The 6,667-nt window shown below is 37.3% G+C and overlaps 1 pseudogene; it reads right to left on the bottom strand.

Annotated features, from left to right (window-relative positions):
* Positions 1–607: 607 nt before the first annotated feature.
* LOC134492625 (U2 spliceosomal RNA) lies at positions 608–723 on the bottom strand (annotated as a pseudogene).
* Between the last annotated feature and the right edge of the window lie 5,944 nt (positions 724–6,667).

Here is a 6,667-nt window from a genome sequence, read left to right as displayed (position 1 = left end):
TTATCCACTTTTTGCTTCTGCATAAGTGGCCAACTCATATTGAACACTCAAAGTCTCCTTGAAAGTTTTCAAGGAACAGTGTTCATGGGGGTTTATTCCTTTTCCAAAAATACATCAATCAGGATTCCTCAGCCTTCTAGTCCATCTGCGCAGGATGGTCGAGAGATTAGCTGAGTTCCTCAAATTTCAGAGCTTCCAGATAAATGCACAGGGAAAAATTAATGTGCTATAGTGTTAGTAAATAGCTCCTTTTTCCTTCCTTTTAATTAGATGCTAAGCAGGAGAAGCTTTCTGTTGCAACTTGTGTGTCTTGGATCTCCTGACAACAATAGAATGTTCCTGTTCAATACCTGTAGGATTGCCAATTAAACCAGTCATCCATCTTTGCAGATTACTAATTGTAACCCCGGACTGACATGATGACAAAATGCAGGATGAGACAGTTTAGATTTGTAATGCCAGCTGCTTCAACCAATTCAAACATTTTGCAACAACAATAAATGGATTCATCAAAAGGCTGTTCCTTAACTGCTGCAAAAGCATATGAATCCTTTGGGAATATTGAAATGAGGCTTCTATGGTCTGGTATAGGTTGTGCTTCATATAGAAGAGATCTTTGCTTCGTTTCACTGGAGTGTGGTCCTCAAATAGAGGACATATCAAATATTAAACTGATAAGAACAGATACTACACTTGATCTAAGCCAAAAGGCCGAGAAGCGATTTTTGCTTCATTTCACTGGAGTCTGCAGTGTTCATTTGGTGGCATCTCATAAGAACTGTTGGAGGTGGGGATGGGGAATAGAATCATAGAGTTGGAAGGAACCTTAGAGGACACTTAATCTAATCCCCTGCTTGGCACAGGATCCACTAGACCATTTTTGACAGATGACCGTCCAGCCTCTGAAATGTTGCTTGATTCACAACAGAAATAGTCTTGCAAGTTGGAATTTTAATATTCTGAACAGGAAATTCTGAAATGTTCCTAATTATGCATTATGCTTATCATCACTAATATACACCCACACACACACACACACATACCCACACATGCACATACACATACACATACAGTATACACATACAGTATACACACACGCACACACACACACAGAGTATATACACACACAGACATATATATACACTGTATTTTAAAGGGCAGTCTTCCAGTCCCTCCATATAAGATGAAGCAAGGCTTCCTAGAGAGATAACATCAAATTAAAGGAGTCATCTAAAACAGAAATGAGAATTTTATCACACCTCTGATGAAATAGCTTCTGCTTGCTATTAATGTTAGAAGTTCCTAAACTAATAGAAGTGCATATTGGGGCCAACTGATCACAAGATAAAAATTCTAATTCTGTTATACTGACCCTAAGGAATGCATAAAAACCCATTGCCATTTTTTTTTCTGCCAGCTACTGGAATAAAAAATATCAGTTGTCAGAAAACAATCCAATTGTCTACAGTTAATCAGGGCTATCAACAGTTATAGAAACCAGGTGTGATAAGTAGTTTTCAGTGTTTTGTTTTTATTGTCTGAAAAAAATATGAGCATTCTCACATATAAATATATGTACTCTCCAGTTTTAATCTTTAACTTTTGAAAAATAAAATGTATTTCATTGCCTAGTGAGATGTGAATACCTCACTGACATCCCGATACCATCCTACGTCTCCTCTAATATTTAAAATTAGGATATGGCTGTGCAAGTTTCAAAACATAAGCCCTACAATTTGTAGCTGTTCTATTCAATATTAATTTCCACTGGATATAGAAATATCAGAAAGGCAGCATTATACAATTTTCTAAAAAAGAAAAACAAGTCAATTCAGGAATGTCAAAATAACAAAATGTGTCATATTCAAAGTTCTAGGCTCTCTTTCTATAAAATTAAAAATGGAAACCAGCATCATAATGGGTTACAGACAGGATATTATGGGATTCCACATGCCATTTGACTTCAGAGCTTATCCACATAGACTTGATTGACAACTCATTTCTACTGCTCTAAATAATTTATGTCAATAGCAAGCTACAGTATTTTATAGCAATAGCTACATAGACTCCCCCTGTAATGTACTGTATCAGCCCCAAATGCTCATTTCCTCATTAGATTTCCACCAACATGGCCCAACTCTACTCACTAAGAAAATGTGTCTCCTTTATGTGTCTCACAATAATTATATTGCACAACAGATTATACTAAGTTATAGTTTCCTATAAAAGTAATAACTTGTTTCAGGCTGTAGGACAATACTGAAAAAAGGAAGGAAGGAAGGAAGGAAGGAAGGAAGGAAGGAAGGAGGGAGGGAGGGAGGGAGGGAGGGAGGGAAGGAAGGAAGGAAGGAAGGAAGGAAGGAAGGAAGGAAGGAAGGAAGGAAGGAAGGAAGGATGGATTCTGGCATTTTTTTTACTGCAAATTGGACTATTTGGGTCTTACTGTCAAGCTATATGTTGAACTGAATCCGAAATCAAGGTTTACTATATCAGTTCTTGAATTATAATGGTTAATCAGGTCAGAATAAGAAGCTACAGTATATTCTGTGATCCCAGCCAACCGCACGGACTTTAGAACGTCTCTTTCAACAACTTGGTAGAACTGGGATACAGCTCAGGAATGAAAACAAACACACAATTATGCTGGGTTCCTTGTACTTCTCTCAGCCTAGATACTTACTGTTTAAAATCTTTCAGATGAGAAATCAACACAGGCATCAGTATGAAGATATTTGTTAAATTCTATATTATATACATTAGGGCTGGCAGTCAGTATAAGAGAATTAAAATATCTCCTGTAGCAACTGCAGAGATTGCTGCTGAAACATAGATTAGAATGTACTCAGTGACACAGATCAGTAGAGAATCTAGTTCTGACAACTAGAAAACTTGCATGACTTACAAGGTCTTTCCAAGTTAGCATTGCAGTAGAATGCAATAGCTCATTTGATCTCAGTGGTAAAGAAAATATATCTTGGGTAGAATCTCTCTGTGTTTCACCTGCAACTTTTTCCTCCCATAGCCTTTCCTTTGGCACAATTCTGAAAGGTTGAGATCATCTCTGAATTTTTCTCTGCATCAGAGCTATTAAACAACTCAGGCACAGTGTGATCACTTTAATTAAAGATAGAAAGGAATCTAAGTTCACCTTCATAGATGCCCAATTCAATCCTTTTTTTTTTTACCCATTCAATTGCGTCTGATTCTCAGAGACTGCCTGGACCAGTCCCTGCAGTTTTCTTGGCAAGGTTTTTCAGAAGTGGCTTGCCCTTGCCTGCTTCCTAGGGCTGAGAGAGAGTGACTGGCCCAAGGTCACCCAGCTGGCTCTGTGCCTAAGGTGAGACTAGGACTCACCATCTCCCGGTCTCTAGCCTGATGCCTTCACCACTACACCACACTGTCTCAATCAATCAGAATGGCTCCTTTCAATCTTAATATAGTGCAAATTGTGAGTCTTCTTCACAGCTAATCCAAATGAAGAAAATATATTCATTTTTTAAAATAATTGTTATAAAAGGTTTTTCTTAAAAAAATACTTTAGCCCCTTTATTTGGGGGTGATTTTTTCCCCACAATTTTATGCCTCTCTCATCCACATTTGTTCTGTCACTGTAAATTGCTGAGTTAGTAAAAATGTCATGTCACCAAACTTAATGAACATTGGAAGATTTAAAAATCCAGCGCTCCACAGTATGTTGGACACACATGCTAGAATAAATGATACATAGCTGGAAAAAAAAAATCAACTCTCCTTATACCTCACAAAGATGTGTATTTCTTGAGGTGATAAAGCATGCAAATCAATTTACAACTTTCTTTGATATTTTGATTCATAGATTACTTACTAAGGAGAATAAATGGTGCATAGTTTATAACTAAAAAAAAAGTCCACGTAATTAGCTTTTCCTGACCCCTATTTTAGTTTTCAATCTGAGAGTGACAAACAGGGACATGGTTAATCTTTAAATGGGTCCATTAGTAAGAAAGAACAGCAACTCATTTGCACATAAAAATCCCTCTCCCCATTTTTGCTCCTACTGAAATTGGCAGGGGAAGAATTTATCTGGATTCTCAAAATTGTAATGCATAAACAGGGAAGCATAAGGCTGCTCAGTATGAAGCAGGTCAGTTTCTTCAACACGTTGCTCTCCAGATGAGTAGAGCCTATAATAGGTTAAAGGGTCTTAAAGGAGGGCATTTGGTCATTCTACTTTTCCCTTTCCAACTTGGCATTCTTTATATGTTTGTTTCTTTATTATTTCTTTCATTACATTCATATCTTGCCTTTCCTGCCAATGCTGAAGGTATCACACATAGGGCCCTGCAGTAATTTTATTCTTAGAAGAACCCTATGAGATAACTTTGATTGAGAGAGTAACCCAATGCAGTCCTGCTTCTGTTAAGTAGGAATTTGAGCCTATATCTTCTCCTCTTTATTTACACACCATTTAGGCTTCCAGGCTCCAAAAGACTGCAATTTGAGCATGGTCCTTTGGGGCATGCAACTTCTCCATTACAACTGCTAATTAAATTGTTGGGTCATTGGCACTGGAAATGTAGCCATGCCGTCTCCACTTCTGCCCATTAATGTAAACTGCCTCTGTCTATATTTTCGTCCTGGCTTTTCCTCTTAGTTATTTGACCCATATTTTCAACTTTAGATTTCAATAATGCAACAGTGCTCTAATTCTGACATACCTTCAATATGAAATTTCAGTGAAAAAGTTCAAATTCTCTTATACAAAGAGTCCAGAACTTTACCTGGGTTTGCTGCCTTTATTCAATATTCTCCTTGAAAATCCACAGCAGAGGCATGAAAATCAGAGGACATGTCTTGTTATTCTGACTGGACTTTTAGAGCCTTTTGCTATTCAGTTAAAAAAAAATAGTGTATATGTTGTCACTATGTTCAGACAATCAGTATTCATCTTATGCCCTTTAATACGCACACCTTCTGTCAAGATTAATGCTGGATCAGAGAAAGTCTGAAGAATAGAGTACATATGCAGAAAAAGGTTTTACCTATTTCTCTGTATAAATCTCTTGTCACTAAAGATCAAAAAACAGGTCTGCAAAATACCTACAGAACTCTGGCAGAATTCAAAATTATTAAGGTGTCTCACGAACATCATCCACAGTAAATAAATAAGGTTACAGTTAAGGATGGACAAATCTTACCCTCTGTTTCTCTTTTTTTCCAAACTTAGGTTCGTACTACTAAATTTCCAATTCACTTTACAATTTTAAAAGAACTGCATGAAAACAGGGTGTTTTCTCCTAAAATACTCACTTTTATATACAGCCTTTCCTAATTTGTTCATTTTGCAAGGGCGTTTTTACTGATGGTAAATCCATCGGCAATAACAGCTTGTTTATACTGTGCAAGACCTTACGGTGGATGAGCAAGCAGACCTGATATAAATTACTGAGACCTGGTTGGACAAGGGCAGTGATTTCAACTTTTCTGAGATATGCCCTCTTGAGCTTTAGGTCTTTTAGCAATTTGGATGCCTAGGCCAAGAAGGACCTGTGACCAGGAGCTCTGCCTCCCAGTGATAATGATTATGCATCATCAAGTTCATATCAACTCTTAGGGATCACATAGATAGATTTTCTTCAGGATGTTCTGTCTCCAGACTGGTCCTTCAGGTCTTCCAACATTGCACTCATCACTGCTGTAACTGAATGCATCCATCTTGCTGCTGGTCATCCTCTTTTTCTCTTTCTTTCCACCTTTCCCAGCATTGTGGATTTCTCAAAAGAGCTAGGTCTTCACATAAAGTGTCCAAAATACAATGATTTGAAACTGGTTATTTGTGCTTCGAGTGAGAATGCTTTGATTGATTTGTTCTATGACCCATTTGTTTGTTTTCTTGACTATCCATGGTATTCTTAGGAATCTTTTTCAACACCAAAGCTTAAAAGCATCAAAATATTTCTGTCCAACTTCTGCTTCCATAGAGTATCACAGGGAAAACCCTTGCCTGTGTAATCTTTGTAGCTGTAGACACAGCACAGCATCTGAATATCTTTTCAAAGGCTTTTATTGATACTTAACCAAGTGCTAGTCTGCAGTGTATTTCTTGATTGCTGGTTCCTTTGCATTGATAGTCAATCCTAAAAGTAAAGCATTTCCTGAAGTATTTTCAGTCATCAGGATATTGGAGATAATCTATGTTTTAGGATTTAGAAGCTATCCCCACCAGTATCTTCATTGTGAATTCCAAGGCTGGTTGTTGTATCTGTTGTCATTAGTTTGGTCTTCTTCACATTTAATCTTAACCCCATTTTTTTTCATTCTGTCCCTGACTTTCATTACTAGAGCTTCCAGGTCATTTGCATTTTCAGTCATCAGGATATTGGAGATTATTTATGTTTCCTCCTCCAATTTTAAAACCATGCTCATCTTTCTTTCCGATCCAGCTTCCTTCAGTATATATTCAGCATATAGATTGAATAAATAAGGAGAGAGTATATAGCCTTGTATCACTCTTTTGCCAACCTAAAGAAATTCTCTTTCACCACACTCCATCCAGACTGTGGTTTCCTAACCTGTGTATAGATTTGGCATGAAGACAATGAGATGTTCTGGGATTCCCATTTTCCTAAGCACATTCATACGATTGACACAATCAAATGCCCTTCTATAATCAATGAAGCACATATTT

Source organism: Candoia aspera, chromosome 2 (assembly GCF_035149785.1).
Source record: "Candoia aspera isolate rCanAsp1 chromosome 2, rCanAsp1.hap2, whole genome shotgun sequence".
NCBI lineage: Eukaryota > Metazoa > Chordata > Lepidosauria > Squamata > Boidae > Candoia > Candoia aspera.
This window is presented reverse-complemented; position numbering and strand designations above follow the sequence as displayed.